Below are 22,459 nucleotides of genomic sequence, written 5' to 3'. Positions count from 1 at the left end.
GCAAAGTTTTGATAGAGGTCGTTCAGTTCAGTTCAGTGGCTCAGTCGTGTCCGACTCCTTGCAACCCCATGAATCGTAGCACACCAGGCCTCCCTGTCCATCACCAACTCCCGGAGTTTACTCAAACTCATGCCCATCGAGTCGGTGATGCCATCCAGCCATCTCATCCTCTGTCATCCCCTTCTCCTCCTGCCCCCAGTCCCTCCAAGCATCAGGGTCTTTTCCAATGAGTCAACTCCGCATGAGGTAGCCAAAGTATTGGAGTTTCAGCTTCAACATCAGTTCTTCCAATGAACACCCAGGACTTATTTCCTTCAGGATGGACTGGTTGGATCTCCTTGCAGTCCAAGGGACTCTCAAGAGTCTTCTCCAACACCACAGTTCAAAAGCATCAATTTTTCGGTGCTCAGCTTTCTTCACAGTCCAACTCTCATATCCATACATGACTACTGAAAAAACTATAACCTTGACCAGACAGACCTTTGTTGGCAAAGTAATGTCTCTGCTGTTTAATATGCTATCTAGGTTGGTCATAACTTTCCTTCCAAGGAATAAGTGTCTTTTAATTTCATGGCTGCAGTCACCATCTGCAGTGATTTTAGAGCCCAAAAAAATAAAGTCTGACACTGTTTCCGTTAGTACAGTCCAAAAAGTATTTCCAGTTCTTATGCTGGGCAAAATGGTACCTCCTTGTCCCTTTGAAGTTATGAAAGGCCATACAACTTGCTTTGGCCAGATATACATGAGAAGTGATGTTTTTCATTTCCCTTCAAAGACTTTAAGAGTTAGTTCACAATGCATTACATTTTCTTCTTTCCCTTATGCCACAATCACCAGCAATGGTCCAGATAGCAGAGGCTATATCAGCCTGAGTTGTGGAGTGAAGGCTATGCAAAGCAGAACTGCCAACCAACCTGCAGTGACTATGCAGTATGAGTAAGCAACAAACCCTTAGGGCTTGTTTTGTTACCACAGCATAACCCAAGCAGCCTACTCTGACTGATACAACTCTGAATTCAATTAGTGGCTAAACACTGAATTTAAATCTTGTCTATCTCAATCCAATATGTACAAGATACGGAAGACTCTTTCAATATATTCGTCTAAAGTCCCTGCATTTATGTCCACTTTTTTAAAAAACTGATACTTAATTTTAAGTCTGTAATTTCTTTGTTATCATGCATCCAGTGCCATCAGGAGCCTCCTTTCCTTACCATCCTTGAATTCTGCACACTCTTTATGTTGTTCCATGATGGAAACTATTCTAAGTCCCTAAACTTTATCTTTTATTGAGATTCTTTTTTCCAGATGACACAGGTGATAACTCTCTTAGCTGCTTCATCAAAGGTCACCATACTTGATATTTCACCCTTCTCTGAGGATCTATATCCTGAGACTCGTCATCACTTATCTTCTTTGGTTGAAAGTAGCAGACATTGACTCTGTCTAACTTTTAAACGGGCAGTTTATGGGAAGGATATTTGGGTTTTGAAGACAGGAAATTGGAGGACCAGACTTGGCAAGGCAAAGAAATTGAGGCAGCTCTAGAAGGCATGGGATGAAGAATCAGGAGGAAATAACTACCCTCACGTTAGAATAGTCATTGCTGCCATAAAAGATCTCTGGCTGTCCTTTCTGACCATGAACCACTCAGATTTCAAAACCTTCCAGTTGGAAGCTCTTAGATCACAATCTCATTCATTAGCAATTCCAGGTAGTGGGAGAGGAATGGTTTGACCTTTCAAAGTTTCATTGTTAGAGGCAGGGGTTTGAAATTCCCTTCCACATGATTGTATACAGTGGGGGAGAGGTAAATCCTCAAAGAAATCACGCTCTACCATGGAGAAGAATGGATGCTAGTCAACACCATCACCAAAATAAGGAGTTGAGAAAAGGATAGAAGAATGTGATTTGCTTTGTTTTGGCCATGCCACACAGCTTGTGGGATCTTAGTTCCCAAACCAGGGATCAAACCCATGGCCCCTGCAATGGAAGCACGGAGTCCTAATCACCAGACCACCAGGGAATTCCCTATAAATTTTAATACTAACAATTCACCATTATAAAATCAGGGCCTTGAGAAGAGTAGAACGCTATTAAAGATGATGCTGGTGCAAAGAATAATACGTATCATACACAATTATACAATGGAAAGATCTTTTCTCTCTTGCAAATAGGACAAAAGGTTTGGCTAACAAAGACAAGATTCTTTGAGGGCAAGGGTTGGGGATTGGGAGAGAAGAATATTTATGCATATATATGTAGCTGTCAGGTGTTTGTGTGAGAATCAGTACCTGAGTGTGTGTTTTTATGTGTGTAAGTATATTATGTATGTGAGTACTTATGTATATGGGTAGCTATATTTATGTGTGTAGGTGTAGGTATAGGTATATGTGAAGTAAAAATTTTTGGTCATGATATTAGCAATATTACAAAGAAGAGAAAACCTAGGCCTAATCATCTTATAAGTCTAGGTGCTGTACTAGGCTTCCCTGGTGGCTCAGTGGTAAAGAATCCGCCTGCATTTGATCTCTGAGTTGGGAAGATCCCCTGGAGAAGGAAACGGCAACCCACTCCAGTATTCTTGCTTGGGAAATCCCGTGGGCAGAGGAGCCTGGCGGACTATCGTCCATGGGGTCGCAAAAGAGTTGGACACGACTGAGTGACTAAACAAACAGCAACAGGTACCGTACTGACTAGGTATATGTGAGATAAGCATTTCCAGTCAGGATATAAACGAGATTCCAAAGACAAAGGTTATGGCTCATCACCTCATTTCTGTAGATCTAGGTGCCATCCTACGGTCTCCTCTGGACGTTCAAGACAGTTCCAGAAATGAGAAACATGGAAAGTAGACTGATGTCTGAAATAAGTCCATCTCCAATCTTTCACCTTCCCCTTGCTATTTCCTCACTCTCTTTTCTTCCTCTCCTTTCCAGAAGTATGAGAGAAGGGAAAACCTTTCACAGGGCAAATACTGGTTGCCCAAGAGGAGAAGCTGCTCCTGTTCCAGTTAATTCGCAAGTTTTGCATCTGCTCCCTTGGCTGGTGACATCTGGAAACAGACGCCATGGTTCCTCCTGATTATGAAACCTGATGAGATTTACTAGTTTACCTGCTTTATCAGACTTGTGTGTGTGTGTTTGCCACACAGCTTTCAATTTTCCTCAGTTGTGTATATTTCTTTTAAATAAAATGCAATATGTAAATTATTAGATGAATCAACTGGAAAAGAATAATTAATTCTATAAAGCCTAAAGGTTTGAATCTAAGGAATTCTTAAGAATTGTATCATATGTTTCCTCAAAGCACTTATTATCCATGCTTATTACTTTACAAAGATCTTTGCAGCTTTGCCAATATCATTCAACAACTGAAAGATTAGGTTCTGGGAAGTAAAGGATGGCCAAAGTCCAATTAACTATCCTTGATCTGGATAACTCTATAATGTTTTGGAAACAGTACAAAGAAAAGTGCATAATACTAGTATTGGACTACAATGTCCACATTATAAGCTTGATTACTGCCTTAATCACCCCAAGTTCAATCATACTATTAGGAGATATTTGACAAAAATGAATTTGAATTAATACAAGGTATAAAAAACTCAAAAGAGCAAACTTCTCTTTTAATTAACAAGTATTTAGCATCTAATACACACCAACTGGGACTTCCCCAGTGGCTCAGCCAGTAAAGAATCTGCCTGCAATACAGGAGACGAAGGAGATCCCTGGGTGGGGAAGATCCCCTGGGTGGGGAAGATCCCCTGGAGGAGGAAAATGGCAGCCCACTCCAGTATCCTTGCCTGAAAAATCCCATGGACAGAGGAGCCCGGTGGGTTACAGTCCCAAAGGTCGCAAAGAGTTGGACAGGACTGAGCATGCACACACATATGCCAACTAATGCTGGAGAAATGAAATTAATATAAGAGAGAAAAGCTTTAAGGAGTTCAGAATGTTCTCTGGGAAGTGAAAATTCCACATTTAGTAGCATCCCTATGAAGGCTTGGTTCAAGAAGTTCCAACAAAGCTAGACATTCCAACATACTTAACTCATGGCTTTTGAGACTACTTTAAAAACACCTATGCCAGGAACATGAACACACCTATGAAAGAAACAAGGGAAGTAGCCATCAAAGAAATCTTGTGGACCCCTGCTTGGGTACTGCAAATATTGAGAAAACAACCACCTTGAATTCAGGGGGGGTGAAAATGAGTGTTCTCGGAACCACTCTGTCCCAACATGTAGGTGTTCCAACCCCAACCTGCTCCTGCAACTTTCCTTCCTGTGGTCATCATAATCCTGGATCCTAGATCACTCAGCTAACACTGCCTCCCCGGAAATCAGTCCTCTTCAGCATAATAGGCTAATAGGACTTGATTGTGCTACTACAGGTTTCCTCTCCCTTTTGACTTCACAAATTCCCATCACAGCATCTGATTCTACTTGAATGAGCATGCATTGTTAGAAATTTGACACTGGAGGCAAAGAAACAGAGATGGCCTGATGCCTTGTCAACAAAACTATACTGTTGTCCCTGAATAAAAAGAACAAAAGAAACTAAAGATTTAATTTTCATCCTTGAGTCAACCTGTAGAGGATAAAAATACATATACAGACATTCCTTTATATTATATGTAAATATATGAGAACTCCAGGATAATTAGAGGAATAAGAAATAACACTGTGTAGAATAAAAAGTGTCATGGAAAAGGGGGTAAAAGAATGATGACAATGATGTGAAGTAAATAAGAGAAGGCTTCCCGAAGGAAGAGAAGTGCATTCAAGATAAAGGAAATGGGATGGGCAAGAAAGCATGGGAAAATATTTCATTAAGGTTTAGGCAATAATAATTTCTACAGTTTTAAAAAGCATATAGCAGTTCTAGAATAAAACAAATTCTGGAGAAGGATGTTTATTTATTCTCTTTGATTTAATGGGGAAGGAAAACAGGAATAATACAACTATAGAAGAGATTTTTTTTATTTTGAGTAGTAGGTTATGAATTCTAGATTTTAAATGAAATCATCAGTATCGGCATTTACTAAGTCTAAACTCATAAATGCCACTAACCTTGTAGCATAGGCACAACCTTAATTTGGGAAGAATTCTTGGATTCTTTTACTCTTCTCCCTTCATTTTTAATAGTACTTTAAAAATGTAAAAAATACTTGTGTTATATGTTTTAGGAAAAAATAGGTGGTTATGTGAGGAGCACAAATTTTGTCTCACTATATGGATGAACACTGTAATGCTTGGAACAGCCCAAAGTAAGGTTGCAAGTCACAGGACTGAATGCATTTCCATGATTGGAAATGCTCCAAAATGAACTAGCCAGACATTTAGAAGAGTCAGACAAATTTTTAAGAGCCTTTCTAACTTTGATTCCACGATTTCCTGGCTCTAGCTGGGAGATTTCCATATGAGCAATCAAATTTATCCATGCAGAGTCTTCAGTAGAGGTAAAAATTTCACTTTATTCTAGCTATGAGCTACATAACTATGCCCTTCCCAAGACCATCACCACGGACCCATGGCGTTTCCTAGCATTTCACAAAATCTGGCTCTAGAAGCATCTATGTCACCATTGCTGGAATGATTACTAAACTTTTAGATTTCTAGGCTGCACCTCAGACCTACAAAAGAAGAATCTTTATGGGTGAATCCCAGAAATCTACATAATTAACAAGCTTTCCAAGTGACTATACAACACTATAATTTGTGAACCACTACTCTAATCCTTGACATTCCTGCTGGAAGGGGAGACCAGAGAAGACTATTTGCAGTTATGACTGCAGTTATATAGTCATCTGTTCCTTAAGGAGTGAGTTAAGCTTTCAAACATCTCAAATACTATTTAAGCATTCAACCACCTTTGGAGACTAAACTTACAGCATATAAAATCTTCCATGACCTTTTCCTTACAAGAGACAATTTTCTATTTTCGTGGACATTACAATTACTAACAGTAATCTTTCTCCAAATTCTTTGTCTCACTGAAGAACACTGAGTGAATAAGGCCTCAGTTATCAGCAGTGCCTGGTCAAGATTCGAATCTATTTTAGCCTTTTTCTTTTCTATTTGATATCGGAAAAGAACACGGTATTCAGATTACATTTGCAACTGAAACCACAGAACATCAGTTAAAGGAATCCAAGGGAATTATCTCACTTGTCTCCATTTTACTGTAAACATAATTTGCTATTTGGTTATATTACCAAACCATAACTGCTTTATCATCTGTTCTATAGATTATAATGGCATTAGCAAAATTGAAGATCCTAGAATCTTATCGACTATTTTTCCATTCCTGTTTTTAAAACTGTATGCCAAAGATTTAACTATTTTTTTACAAGGAATTAGTAGTAAAAACTATGGCTAAGTGGGGCTAATTGAGAGAAAGTTAGTCAAATTAATTTAAAAATTGATCATTAAAGCTTTTACAAAATATTTTCAATAATACATAGGATGTCAAATTTCAAATATGAAATGCTAATAGTGAGCATATATAACCTTTTTAAGTACATGAAAGTAAAAAAAAATGATTAATAATATTAGTTAAATTTTTGCAAAAGTTTTATACAAATATACCAGGTCCAAATCTGGTCTAAATTATCATGAGTTCCAAATAAAAGGTTTTGAATTTATACTATGAATCTGTTTTTTGGATATTAATAGTCAAATTATTGTTAGTTTCCTTTCATGCTTCCATTTATCTTCTAAGGACATAGTTTTTTTATTAGACTAAGAGGTAAAAATAGAAAATAGATAGAAAATACATTTTCATTCTAAAAGTAATTCCTGTAATATGCCTTAGGTACAAATTAACATAAAGATAATGTTAACATTTAAAGTTTTATAAAATTTTCCCATGGGAAATATTTGCAAAGATCACTTCAATTTACAAGAATACATTTTACCAAAGTTAGAAACATCTTATAACTTACAAATTATACATTTTAACTGGCTGCTAAAAGCTAAACTTCATGTACTCTAGAAAAGGAGTAGTTTTTGGTTTGAGTCTGTCAGGCTCCTCTGTCCGTGGAACTCTCCAGGCAAGAATACTGGAGTGGGTAGCCATTCTCTTCTCCCAGGGATCTTCCCAACCCAGGGATAGAACCCAGGCCTCCTGCATTGCAGGCAGATTCTTTACCATCTGAGCCACCAGCTCGGACAAGATCAGAAAAAACCTCATTTTAGAGGGACCAGTGAAGTAAAATATTCTTTAAAATACATATATTTTATTAGAAATGTGTTAAAATAGGTCCTAATAACTAGCTTTCTTTGGTTATATAACATGATTTAACCACTCAGATAATCACAGAACCAAAATGGGGTGGAGACTTATTAAGAAGTGCCGTACAACATGAATGACAAAATTCACACAAACCGTGCAGGCAGAAAGCCCTTGTTCATAACCCTTCTCAGTCACATGACAGCTTATCACTTTGGACAAGTTACATAATCTATCTCTGAGCCTTGGCTTTCTCCTTTGTGAATTGAGATAAACAATATCTGCTTTCTAGGGTTTTTAAAATAATAGCTGGACTGCAGCACTTAGGACTAGAATTATTATTTTTGAAATTTTAATATATATTAATAATTATATATGTATATCTGTATATACTTATACATGCACATTTATTCCTGGGTGTGAAAACTCCAGAAAAAAATATAAAGGTATACACCATAAATTTTTACTAAGTTCTGAGAGACAAAAAATGGATTCTAAATAAATCCATATAATGGAACATTATGGACATTATGGGGTCATTAAACACTATATTTTCAAAAAATAATAAATAAAATAGAGAAATGGTGAAGCTATAATGTTAAGTTGAAAAGCAATATATAAAACCATAGATTGTGTGAAAAAAACATATGCATGGAAAAAATATTGGAAGGAAATTCCTCAAAATATCAGTGGTACTCTCTGTTTGGGGCATTACAGACAGTATTACACATGGTTGGAATTCTATCATCATGGTCACTATCTTAAGTATTGACTTTTGAAGCCCAGAATTGATCATAATATTTCCCATGTGCTTTAGTACAATAGGATGATCACTTACTGTAATCTACACACTCTTTAAACAGGCAAAGATACATACATTTATTGTACATTTATCAAGCACATACTCTGGGCCCAGCCCTGGGGACACAAAGATGAGATATAGATTCTTCCTTAAAAAACTTACAGAGAAAAAGAAACATAGAAGTATATCCAATATACAGCATTATTTTAGTAAAGGATGGGGGAAGGTGAACAAAAGAAAAAGTATGGTGAATATTCTGATAAAGCGTATACAGGCTGCAGTAGAGGCACAGATGACAGCAATCAATTTTTTTTCTTTGATTTGGGGTGAATCACCTGAGTTTTGACTTATGAGTAAGAATGGCTTTGATTTCACACCTGCTAAACTAAGACTGGGGCTTCCCTGATGGCTCAGTAGTAAAGAATCCATCTGTTAATGCAGGATATGGGAGTTCGATCCCTGGATCAGGAAGATCCCCTGGAGAAGGAAATGGCAACCTACTTCAGTATTCTTGCCTGGGAAATCCCATGGATGAGGAGCCTGGTGGGCTACAAGTCCATGGGATCGCAGAAAAGTCAGACACAACTTAGCAACTAAACAACAAGTTAAGAATGCATGTGATATATCCTTATGGAATTATCCCATTATCAATGGGATACATGAGAGTAGAAATCAAAAAAAGGTCTGGAATAGAGATGAGAATTTGAGGGCCGCCAACACACAGGTTGAAACCATGAGAGCACACGAAGTTGGTAAAAGTGAGAATGAAGAAAGAAGCAGGACTATGACCCACAAACAGACAAAGGACTAGGCCCTCAAAATGATGACTTAGGGTAAAAAGCAAGAGGGGCGCACAAATAGAGTCTGAAAAAAATGGTCAGAGATGTAAAATAAAAAACAGAACTGATGAGAAAGCCCTGGATGGAGTTTTTAAAGAAGGAAGGGGGTCAACAGTAAGTAAGGTGAGTGTGTGCTTAGTCACTCAGTTGGGTCCGACTCTTTGCGACCCCATGTAGCCCGCCAGGCTCCTCTGTCCATGGAGTTCTCCAGGCAAGAATACTGGAGTGGGTTGCCATGCCCTTCTTCTGACCCAGGACTCAAACCAGGGTCTCCTGCATTGCAGCCGGATTCTTTACCAGCTGAGTTACCAGAGAAGCCATGCAACTAATTCATAGGATTTAGAAGTGCAGCTGTTTGGAGTGACATTTGCCAAAGCAGGTTCAGTGCATATCTGTGAGTGTGTGCATGTGTGTACTTGTGTGAGTGGAAATGTAGAGGCTGTGGGCACTAAATTTAAAAATGAACGAGGATAAAGGGCATAACATGCTATTCACAACATGAAAACAAATATTTTAAAATCTGACCTCTCCAAATATAAACGCAAGCTAAAAACAAGCTATCTGTTTTGCTTACCAGTTAACAAAATATTCTAAAAAAGTAACACTCCATGCTGGCAATGATGCACTGAGGGAGCACACAGTGCTGACAGAAATACGGCATAACTCTCACTTTTTCCTATCTGCCTGGCATAACAGATCTTTCCTTCCTTTGCAGCCCCATCGTACACATCCGATAACATTTAATTGCATTTTACTCTCTTCATGTATAACTCTCCTTCTATTTGGCTTATAAAGTATCTGAGCATAGGGACCCAGTTTGACTAATCTCTAGTCTCCTTAGTGTCTAGCTTCCATCCAGGGCCTGACTCATGGTAAGTACTTAAGAGATGCTTGTTAAATGAATTCGTAAAGACTTCCTATTTCTATACATGTTATTCTAGCTAAAACTGACAGAATCTACCCCGTTTGAATATTATAATATGAAGAAACTAAGCGTGAAGAAATGATTTCCTTTATGAAATTCTGATAATGTCTGTGTGATCAGATATAAAGGTGGATATATATATGTTATGCATATCATGCATATCCACAAATATTTAAACTGTCCAGACTTTCCTCCTATTTTGTTATTTTTAGCTCTCTCAGGGTATTTTTCTTTTTTTCAAGTCTTTATTTATCACTTCATCATTCTTTGAATATACATTTTAAAAAGCTATCCAAAGCTGCCAAGTCAATTTAAGACAGTCATACCCTCTACTGTTAAGCTGGACATGACTAAAACTATGGCTAACAAGTTTATTGAAACTGGTGAGAGTGGAAAAAGTGTAAATTCAGTTGGTATTTGAAGTGGGAAAGTAAAACATGAGTAGGCTTTAAAGTGTGTTTTTAATGTGCTTCATATTTCCTAAACTGTAATTTTAATGAATCATCAGAAATTATTGTGTCTGTGTGTACTATTCAGGGAACCTCAGGAAAAGCACAGTAATCATTGGGCCGTCAGGAAAGCAGGTATAAAATTTTATGACACTTCTTTCACGAGACACCCCCAGTGTCAGCATTACATGGTGTTATTCTTCCAGGACTGAACACATCTGAAGAGTAAACCAAGCCAGCTCCTTCAAAAAAAATTGACAATTTTCTTCAAATATGCCAAAATTGCAGCATTATTCTTTTGCTTGCTTCTAAAAATATTGAAATGAAGTATTTCACAATGAAGTATTAGACAATTTCTCTAATTATGCACTACTACCCTTCACGTGCTAAATCAGTGGTACTCAACCAGGGCAGTTTTACCCCCCTGTCCCTCAGGGACATTGGCAATGTCTGGAGACATTATTTACATCTGTGATCATCAAACCTTTCTGGTGGTGAAAAGGACTGCCACCAGCATCTAGTTGGTAAGGGCCAGGGATGTTTTCTAAACATCCTGCAATATACAGGATGCCTCACCCCAACAAAGAATTATCCATTCCAAAATGTCACAACAGTGCTAAGATTAAAACACCTTGTGCTAAATAACAGAACACATACAACTTTCAGAGAACCCTATCCATCTTTTGAGACTCAGCTAAGCTACCAGTCCCGTCATGAGGCTTTCTCAGATCAACCCGCAATGACACCTTCATAGGTTAGGCTTTCCATCATTTAGGTTTCATTTGATGATAAACCCACCCCAAGGAGTTTTTGAGGAATAAAATGTTCACATTCACTGCTGATACTTCTTACTCTCCTTTCTGTAATTTGCCTGTGTTCAATGACAATAGTACTAGAGAGGTTTATAAACCAAAAGACTCGCTTTCATGTTACTTTCTCTTTCCCAATTGTCTGTTTTGTTTATTTATCTTTACTGTAACACTGGTTTCAGAGATAATAGGTTTTAAATTGGGAAAGAATAACTAATTATCCCATTGTTTTTCCAGCGAAAATGTTTGGGCAATATTTCTAGTAACTCATATTGTTAATGTCTAGTGTTTGGTGATTCTAATAAGAATAAAAACAAAGAAGAGGGTTATGATTTTTGGCTTCTGATCAATCATGTAATTCTCTTCCAATTTAAAGCTTGAAGATTTGGTGTGTTATTTCAAATACCAGGAATTCACACCCCCATGAGCCAGTAGAGGTAGGGATGGGAGACATGAAAAAAAAAAAATGTTCTGAATTAAAGTTATCAGTTAAATAGAATTCATGAACAATACTCTTAAGAAACGTGATTTTCTTGAAAAAGAAAGCTATTTTAATAAGTCACTGCCATACTGCTCCTTCTCCCCCTGAATCTTGAGGGTCCTTTAATATGTTGGTTGTGTACAAACACAGAACCTATACGTACCCGTGGAAGTTCGTCAAGGATATAGATTATTATACAAAGTGATAGTAAGACTTATAATTATCCTCAATTGACTTACCCATTTTTTTTAAGCTAGTTAGATAGGTAGGTTACTTGGTTGTATGTTTCTAAGAAAATAAAGGCCAGGATGGAAAGATCCCAATTTTGCTTAAGACTGAAGGGGCTAATGATGTGATGATGTCACTAGCAGAAGTCAGTTAGAAGATTTTAGTTTTCAAACTAAACTGAAACCTACCTTCCTGTTATTGCCATATTGTTCTCCTGAAGAAACCCAAACCAATCTATCTTCCACAGGAAGTTCCTTCAGATACTTAAAGACAGCTGCCATATTCATCTCAAGTCTTCTCTTTGAACTCTGCTGCTGCTGCTAAGTCACTTCAGTCGTGTCTGGCTCTGTGCGACCCCATAGATGGCAGCCCACCAGGCTCCACCGTCCCTGGGATTCTCCAGGCAAGAGTACTGGAGTGGGTTGCCATTGCCTTCTGCTCTATGGACTCATTTTTATGTAAATGTCTGTCCTAAATGAAAGACAGAACAAATTCAGGGAGCCAGTGCTCTACGGTTCTGACACCTGAGCGTAACCAAGAAGTTATAGCCTGTCTTTCGAGATTTAAATGCAATTTGACTTGAACTCTGGTCCCCATGTGTTGGAGGGTGCCACCTACAGCTGTCTTCAGGGATTCTTAGGTGGGGGGGGCGGGGATTGAAGATTCATTTTTTTCCTGGTTACCCCTGGCTCAGAGCTTGTGTTTTCAGTGAGTTATTCAGTCTTCCTTGATTACAACATTTTGTGGCTGTTCTCTTTCTCCTCTGTCTTTAGCACTAGCTCTAAAATTAAATAGAAGACATTCTTGTTCTTAAAAGTCCTTTCACCCTCCTGTTTGATTCTCTGCCCTTTTAAATACTCTCCCATAGATTCCACCTATTCTTTTGGCTCCAGCATTGCCACATGACATTTTTAGTCTTGAATTTCAACCTATGTTATTACCTCCTATGGAACAGGGTTGGTTTCAGCACATTTGCATTAATACTGGTACCTTTATCCCACTCTTTAGTTTGGCTCCAAAGCATATTAGTGCATTCAGGTGTTCCTTTCCTTGTCTGCCCAATCTTACTTTAAATTAGAGCTTATATATAACCTGATGGCTTCATTCACAAAGGCTGGTTCTCTTTCACCACATATGTGGCTTCTGCTTTCAGTCTTTGTCTGATGGAAACCCTCATACCACTGATGGATTCAGCTTTGAAAGCTAGGGCATTCAAGGTCCACCCCTATTCTAAACCTCTGACCAGATCCTGCTGGGTTAAGTCCCACCTTTTTCAGGACAGCATCTTATCAGCTTGCTTTTCCAAGAAGCCAATGAAACACTTCCCAGTACCAAACCAGTGTTTTCTTATTATTAATAATTCTCTTCCAAGAAAACACATATTCCTGCTTCCATGCTTGGTTCGTACTTTCCCCTGCTGTGTCAGTTTACTAGCACCACCACAACAAAGAACCATGAAATGGGTGACTAAACAACAGAGAAGTATTTTCTCGTAATTCTGGAGGTTAGAGTCTTCTTTTCTTATAAGGATAGCAGTCTTGTTGAATTAAGGCCCACCCTAATGACCTTGCTTTAACTTTACCTCTTTAAAATTCCCATCTCCAAATACAGTCACACCTCTGAAGTTCTGGGGATTAGGACTTTAACATATGAATTTAAGGGGGACACAGTTCAGTCCATAACAGCCACCTAAGTTTTCTTCTTCCTCCTTCTCCTTTCCAAATCCAAACCAATATTTAAGGCCACATTCAAATCCCACTTTCAGTTCTTTACCACCTAATCACTCTAACTCAAATTTCTTTTTGCTCTGAGCTCATTCACTCTGACACTTGTACTTCTAGGGTACCTTCACCTTCTGACTCTTCACCTTCTAGGGTACCTGTCTTCTGTCTCCAAAAAGTTTAAGCTCATTTAAGCTCTCTAAGTTCTTGGTAAGTACTTACTGAATTTGGATTTGTGACTTAACAAGAATGAGTTTCCTCAATTTGAATTGTCTTCTTTTTTTTTCCCACAACTTTTCAAGGTCTTATTTACTGTGCTATTGCTTTCATGGTAACAGATAAGTTCCTAAGTAGGAAAGAGTCACTGCTCTGTTACTGATTAAAAAGTAATGGTTCGAGACTTTGACAAAAAGAAAAATTTTCCTTCCATATAAGCATATGTGAGATCTCTTCCCTAATTGACACTAAACCTTAAACTTCTTCCTTTTAATATTTTCCTTCTCCTCTTAAACAGCTTCTTCAAACATATTTTTCCAGGATCATTATCATCAAATACCATAAAACACAGTGTAAGCAGCTCACTCAAATTCTTTCTTGTGCTCTGATACTTTGTTAAGATCTTTTAACTTGAAAAGATCAGCATTTACCTTAAGAATATAATCCAAACTAACATTTAGAGTGCACTTGCATGTACTCTAATGTATATTAAAATTGGTCATTTAATCCTTTATAAAACTATGAATGCATACTATGATTCTCCCTATTTTGTACTTGAGGAAATTAGGCATAGAAATGTTAAATATCAAAAACTTGTCCAAAATATCCTGGTAGATTAAGACAAAGTAGTTTGACACTAGTGCTAAATGGCTTAACTACCATGTAAAATTCCATTCACAAACAGGAAAGACATCATTCATTCTCCCGCATCCCCACCCACTTTAACCCTAAACTTAAAATTCATAGTTACAAATAACTTTCTAATGCAAAGCATAGATTCTTTAGATAAAGATTTTCAATTACAGAAAAATAACTGTTCTCACTAATATTTTCACTTTGTATTTCAGTCAGTTGAATAGTGTATGAAAGTGAAAGTCGCGCAGTCCTGTCCAACTCTTTGCGACCCCACGGACTAACTGTACAGTCCATGGAATTCTCCAGGCCAGAACACTGAAGTGGGTAGCCTTTCCCATCTCCAGGAGATCTTCCCAACCCAGGGATCAAACCCAGGTCTCTCACATTGTAGGCGGATTCTTTACCAGCTGAAACAAACAGTGTGTGTGTGTGTGTGTTTGTGTATGTCTGTGTGTGTGTGTGTCTGTGTGTGTGTGTGTAAAACTGACCTCATCTTCATGTTCTTGGGCGGGATGGTTTGCTTTGTAACAGTTCCTTAAGGGCAAACCGGACAACCGGCCCTCACATATGTGATTATGCTGCCCTCACGTGACAGACATTGTGAACTGCAAGAAGGGTGAATTTTTTTTTTAGCTGAGACTAGGAAGCTCAGCTCAGTGGAGCTACCCCTCAACTGTTCACTGACCACTTTCAAACCCACTTTTACCTGTGACTTCGTAAAGCCAATGTAGTTTTCATGAGTGGTTAACTTATTTCACAGAAGAAAACAAGTGGGAGACTATTCAGTTAACGCAGGTATTTACAGTACTGTGTGTATACAGGTTTCATAAGCATTTTCAGACATATCAGACATACTCTCCCTGGGAATGCAATATGCTAATAGAGAAAAAAAATATATATATATATATAATATTGAAACTTATATTTTTAAAAACTGGGAAATTTTTGAAGTCTCTCCCAGGAGGTGTGTATAATTTACTTATTTGACTGTACATCCTGAAAAGACTTGCCATTTTTAAATCTTTTCAATATTAATCTTGGAAACATGAAATTTAAAATCTTAAATACTCTATCCATATTTATAACTATGGAAATAGCCTGTGCTATTAAACAAAACAGCAGAGACTTGGCCCTGTAACAAAACTCAAGGCAGATCTGAAAAAGATCCTCTTTACTCCTTGATAAACAGTCTGTTGGCTTGCAAAGGCAGTGGCTAGAATTTCCCTTTGGTCATAATTTCACATGATAGTCTCACTGAGTGTGGAGTTAAAAACCGGAAACAGAGCATCAAAATTCCACCCCAGATGATGCAGGCTAGAAAACGTGAATATGAGGCTAACCAAAGGCCTCCGAATTTTGCCCTCCAAGTGGCCTGCCCTCAGCCAAGGATTCTTGCCACTAATACATTTTTTCCTACTTACAATATGATGTTTCCGGGAGTTTCTCTGGTAGCTTCATTTTGAAACATCAAAATACAGCATTATCTGGAGAAATATGACACTATAAATCACAAACTCTTTAGACTAGATTAATCTAGCATACTTTTCCATTAATCCAGAATACTTACTGTCAAGGGGGAGGCAGTAAATAAGGAACGGAGGAGAAGCTGCCGGGAGCGCTGAATGCCCAGGAGGCGGGGGGCATGGCACGCGGCAGACAGCAAGGCGAGAAGAACGGCCAGTGTGCGCTCTGCAAGCGGGAACAAGGCAAGATGGGTTACAGCAGAGAAGCCAGACATGGCAAGGGAAATGGAGCAGAGGCTGAACACAACACTCCGGGCAACGGGGGCGTTTCATGTGGGACTTGGCTTTGGTGACCAAAGCGAAAATATAGAGAGTATCCGCGAAGAAGGGAAATTTTCATCGGAGTTTACAAATTAATTGAAGCAAATAAAGGGTAGTATGATGACTGAGTTTTATTTTAAAGAATTTTAAGATTGACAGCTTTACTACAAATAAATTCTCACCTTTTTTTTTTTTTTTTTTTTTTTTTTTGAGATAAAACGTTCTGCACCTAAAGATATTGAAATGCTAACTTCTCTGCTAAATATGGAACAGGTTGTTTCACCTCTTCTCAGCCAGAATTCGGAAAGGCCCTTATTGTGTTGCTAAATATTTTATTCACTTTATGTTTCTAAAAAACTAAATAAACGTAAAAGGGTGGGGCAGGGGGAAGAAGAAAGGAAATATTAACTAAAGTAACATACTGCCAAATAAGGAATATCTACTCTTTTAAACTCTAACTCAAATCCTCCCAAACTGTGAAAAATGAGCGCTACAGAGTGAGACATTTAAGTGATAATGGTTTTTTTCCCATGTATATCTGATAAAGCAGTTATCAGTTGGTCCTTTTCTGGTGACGTCCTTTTTCAGGTTATATGCTTATTTGCATCATAATAGATCTTTCCAAGGAAATACTGATACCAGTCAATATTGATACCAATCTCCTCCTTACCCAGTGAACCTTGCGTTTCTCTCAGTGGTTATGATACATACATACATATGTCTTTAACATACAAAGACAACATTCTGAGATCCCTTCTGCCTAAATTCTTCTCTTTCATGACCCTTTTCCATGACTCTCTTCCAGGAGAGACCCCAAGAAGTAGTAGTAATACAAACTTAAACCAGGGGAAATAGCATCAGGTTCCTTGAACAGCTAGCAGCTGAACCAGGAGAAAGACGACAGCCTCGAGCAGGCTGCGCTGCTCCTTCCAATAAGGGGCAGGTGCGGTGTCCTAAGCAGGGTTCTCTTTTAGTCTCTGCCATTTTCCCCATTTAGAAGACAATATACTTTAGGTAAAGAATCAATTTTTTTTATCTACAATCCCGAAGGATGATATTCAAAACATTTGTCTTAAAAAAAGGAAAGGCAGAACAGACTCTGGATGGAAACAGGTGTTTGGCTGCCTTATTGTTCCCTGCGCCTCCTGCTCAACCTCAGTTCCGTATTTCATTTGTGTTAGTTTTCAGTGTTGATGAGACGCAGTTGCCATGATAAAATGCATCAGTTTTGAAAATAAAGCCAAACTAAGTGTTGTTTAAAATTACAGCCAAAATCTACCATAACTCAGTTAAGCTTAACATAGTCACGCAGCTACATGAAAAGACAGAAAGAAAAAAAGAACGAAAGAAATCAAACAAGAATCAACAACCCTCACCAGGAGGAAGGATGGGCTGAAGAGACAGGTAAGGCGTTTGGGAAGGTCATGGATAACCAACAAGGACCAACATGGAACCCTGCTCAATGTTATGTGGCAGCCTGGATGGGAAGGGAGTTTGGGGGAGAATGGACACATGTATATGTATGGCTGAGTCCCTTCACTCTTCACCTGAAGCTATCACATTGTTTGTTAATCGGCTTTACCCCAATACAACATAAAAAGTTTTTTTTAAAAAAAGGAATCAACAACCTTAACGCCATCAATATGATGAATTAACACACAGATTTCTTTCTAAGGTGTGGATCATATTTTAATAGCACATTTACTATACTGAAAGATACATCAAGAATTTTTAAGGTGAAAAACTAGAATATTTATAGTTTACTTACTAGAGACTACACATGGATGAATAGTAAGTATCAGATGTAGAAATACGACTAGAGAAAGTGGAGACGTGTGATAGGAATAAAAAGGCCCGTCTGGAGTCACGTTAAAGTCCAAGCCCTGGTTCCAGCTCTTACTGGCTCTGGGATCCTGAGCAAGTTACTCAGCCTCTCTCAGTCTGTTTCTTCACCTATTAAATGTAACAACTTTGCCTCCACTTGAGTAGTTGTGAAGATCAAAATGAAACCATGTCAGTGAAAATGTTTTATAAATTATTAAATTTATTCAATGTAATAATAATGTAATATCTTAGTATGGTGACATACATAACTATACTTATTGCAGTGATCATTTTGAAATGTATAGAAATATCAAATCACTATGTTGGTAACATGTGTGCACAGTCACTCAGTCATGTCTGATTCTGTGATCCCATGAACTCTAACCCACCGGGCTCTTCTGTCCATGGGATTTTCCAAGCAAGAATGCTGGAGTGGGTTACCATTTCCTTCTTCAACTATGTTGGTAACACAGTTGGGTTAATTATACTTCAAAAATAAACAAACTCAAGAAAAAAGAGATTAGATTTGTAGTACAGGTGGGGAGTGGAGGGGTAGATTGGATGAAGGTGATCAAAAGGTACAGACTTCCAGTTATAAGATAAATAAATACTAGGAATGTAATGCACAATATGATTAATATAATTAACACTACTGAATATTGTATATGAAAGCTGTTAAAAGAGTAAATCCTAAGAGTTCACATCACAGAATTATTTTTCTTTTCCTTTATTTTTTATCTATCTGAGATGATGGATGTTCACCAAACTTACTGTGGCAATAATTTCATGACATATGTAAGTCAGATCATTATGCTATACAATCTAAACTTATACAGTGCTGTATGTCAATTATATCTCAATAAAACTGGAAGAAAAAAGTGATTCATTGTTACCTATTGAATCACTATTAAGCATTAGAATAATAATACTAGTAATAGCCTGAATCCTAAAACAGGTTCATATTTCCTCCAAGAAAAGTCATTTTCTTCACGAACTATGCCTTAAGATCTTAGAAATGTGACAAGAATGCAAAAGCTTGACAAACTGGACTTAAAAAAACACTCTGGATTTACGGACTACCTCTGGATTTAAAAAGGTGGTAGGCTAGACAACCTCTCATCACCAAAACTGCACCTTTGTATCTCACACTTGAAAATAAATGTTATTTATAGATAAAGCTATCAGTTAATTCTCACAAGAGGATTACCAGACTGCCAGTCAAGCAAAAGCCCCAGCAGGTGGGGTTTATGTGAGTTAATAAAACAGGTTCTGTCAAAGCACTTGTAGAAGTGTATTCCAGAATCACTGACCCTCCCACACCCTATTCTTAATCCAAAAAATTATATCCTCGAGGTATATTCTATATACCTTTCCAAATGTATTTTCCACATTTCTAATCAAAGAGTCTTCTAAACAATAAGATTAAAAGTTCTTAGCAAGGCATTTAACAATCTGGGCTATACCTGTCTTTCAGTCTTATTTCTAAATTTATGTCTCCACAAACTCCATTCTCCAATCACATCACACACCGTAACAGCTACTATTCCTTGAGTACTGTACTCAATAGTTTAGGGCGTTTACTCATGCTATTCCCTGCATCAGGAAAGCTCTTTTCTCCCTTCTCCAAATAGTAACATAATTTTATTTTTCAAAGCCCAGTTCAAGTGTTGTTTTCTCTGTCTCCTCTCATTTGAGCTATACCCCAACACTCAGAATTTATCACTATCTCCTACAACCTTATAAAGCCCTTGCTTGTATTTTTTTAAAGTACTTCTTTAATATATAGATGCTGCTTTCTCACTAAATTATAAATCCAAATACTGTACAGCATATTATTTTTAGCTTAGCATTTCCTATGGTCTCTAGCTGTGTGTGTATGTTTTATCTATCAGTAACTCACTGCGTGTTCATAAAAAATAATGACCACCATTAGATGAGTGCTTATTATGTGCCAGGTTCTATCACCAACATCTTACACTCACTATATTAATTGAGTCACTTAACCCTTGAAATAAATCTTTGAAGTAGTTAATATTAGCCCCATTCAATAAGTGAATAACTGCTCCCCAAAGGTAAGCCATCAATTCTAAGAGAAATCAACCAAGAATATTCATTGGAAGGACTGTGGCTGAAGCTGAAGCTCCAAAACTTTGGCCACCTGATGTGAAGACCCAACTCACTGGAAAAGACCCTGATGCTGGGAAAGACTGAAGGCAACAGGTGAAGGGACAGCAGAGGATGAGATGGTTAGATAGCATCACTGACTCAAGGGACATGCATTTGAGCAAACTCCAGGAGACAGTGGAGGACAGAGGAGCCTGGCATTACAAAGAGTCAGACACGACTCAGCAACTGAACAACAAAGTTAAGCAGTTTATCCAAGGTGAACACTAGTTTAGAGTCAGGACTGGAACCAAGGTCTTTCATAATTCATAGCTTGTGTCCACAACCAATGCAATACACAGCTTTTAATTATAGCTCTAAATGCTTAACTACGAAAAAACTATAGTAGATAAAAGGCTACCATTGGAACACTAACTAAAAAGTATCAAGAACACTGGTGCCTAGAAGCACCATAGATTTAAACTCTTTCTTTAAAGAATAATATTGCCTACCTCATTAAGACTATTTTGAAGACTAAATGACAAAAAGAACATAAAATGCTTATCACAGTACCTGGAACACAGTAAAAGTTCAAACAAGCTTGTATTGTTTCAGTTGTGAATAGTTAATGGAAACGACATTCATACTTCCTAAATCATAAAATCCTAGGGCAAGTAGATATGCTTTAAATTTATAGTGGCCGGAATGTCAGATAAAAGGAAATGTCTTAAATTAAAACATAAATTTATAAAGCATTTCCCAGGATACAGGAAATGCAAATGTATTAACTAACATCTGGAAAAAGTTATGAAAGATGTTCTCAAAGATAAGATCACAAAGAGATTTACTAAGCTTTTGAGGCTGATGGCATCTTCCACATTCTGACATTCCTCTCCCCTTTTGCTGGGAATAGGGTACTGACTGGAGTCTGTGGAGTCTGGACCATGAAGTTCACTCAGCAACAATAATCGTACCAAAGGCTATTCATTGAGCAATCACGGGGTTCATATGTATCAATACTTTTACTTATTGCAAAACTCTGTTGAAGTTGATGCTGCTATATATTGTCATTGCTGTTGCTGTTATTATTATTACTCAAACGAGAAAATACAGGGTGTGAGGAATCTAAGCAATTTGCCTGAAATTACACCACAGTAAGCGACACAGCCACAATGTAAGCATGTGTCTTGTCTGCCTCTGAAGCACAACCTCTTAATCATTCTATTTTCACTCAATCTGTAATCTACTGTTGCTTTGCATTTTTTCTTTCATAAAGGGAAGTTTTTAGTGTGATTCATGACATTATAAATGCTAGCTTCTTTTAGCAGACTCATTCAAGCAAAACACTCATTGTCTAGGCAATCCAACTTCTTTTAATTTAACACAAAGAGCAGACATAAACAAATTATAATTTATGTAGTCTGAATTCCAACACCATAAAACCAGAAGGCACAATGTATCTCTATCTATCCACAGAGTCTTTTCCTAGAATGGTCTGAAACCAGCAATGACATCACTGGGGGCAGACTAACTTCATACCATATGACTGTATGGTGATGTGTTCTGAGTATGTTTTTATCTTGCTTTTTAAAATCGTCATATGGGTAATATATCAAGTAAGGTATTTTTAAAACTGCAGCTTTTCCCAAGTCAGCAATGTTGCCCAGTGTTTATATCTATATATTTGCATTGCTGTTTTCATGGTGATTTTTTTTTCCAACTTGATACCTACCACTGCTTTCTTTAAGTCTGGACTCTCACTTTAAAAAAATGCCCTTTGAATATACTGATTCATTTGAAAATTCCTTCCCCTATAGGAGAATTTACATTTTGAATGTTTATATTGGCCCTGCTCCCTAAAACAAAAATGTGTACAATGAAGGGGAAGCACTCAGGCTCTACCATAACTATCTCTGAACTCTGCTTTCTCCACCACATAAAGAACCAGAAAGATAAACACAGCATTCAGAGGGTTTAATTTAACATGATGGAGGTTGGGGGACCTCGCATCTGATGACAATAATTATAGACTTCTCACGCCAAATCCACTATTTTGAAGTTCAGACAAGCTTTCATTTAAACCTGACTTTCAACTATTCATAAAGTTTGAAGTTATTTTCATTGTTTTGTCAGACAGCTCAAATGTTGCTTCTCAGTGATTATCCTGAAACTCCACAAATACCCACTAAAAGATATTTTTTCCTTAAATACTTTGAAGGGTCATGCTTTTGTGCCACTACCCTCTCATCATTTCCAGCTTTGTATTTCTGATTCTTTGACCAGACCTAGAGTCATTAAGATCTAAAGCTACAAAGTTATTCTGAAGGGAATTAAGATCCTGGGAAAATTACGTTGCACGCTCTTTTCACATATTCTATCCTAAAATACTTTATTTGGACGAAATATTT

The 22,459-nt window shown here is 37.6% G+C and overlaps 1 protein-coding gene across 1 annotated transcript in view; it reads left to right on the top strand.

The window, feature by feature from the left end:
• The window catches only part of PDC (phosducin), a 74,115-nt gene that overhangs the window by 18,363 nt on the left and 33,293 nt on the right, over window positions 1–22,459 (top strand). The gene's annotated exons all lie outside the window — the stretch shown is intronic.

The sequence above is a fragment of the Dama dama genome, chromosome 14, assembly GCF_033118175.1.
Source record: "Dama dama isolate Ldn47 chromosome 14, ASM3311817v1, whole genome shotgun sequence".
NCBI classification, from domain to species: domain Eukaryota; kingdom Metazoa; phylum Chordata; class Mammalia; order Artiodactyla; family Cervidae; genus Dama; species Dama dama.
Note: the sequence above shows the minus strand (reverse complement) of the source record. Positions and strands in the feature narration are given on the sequence as shown.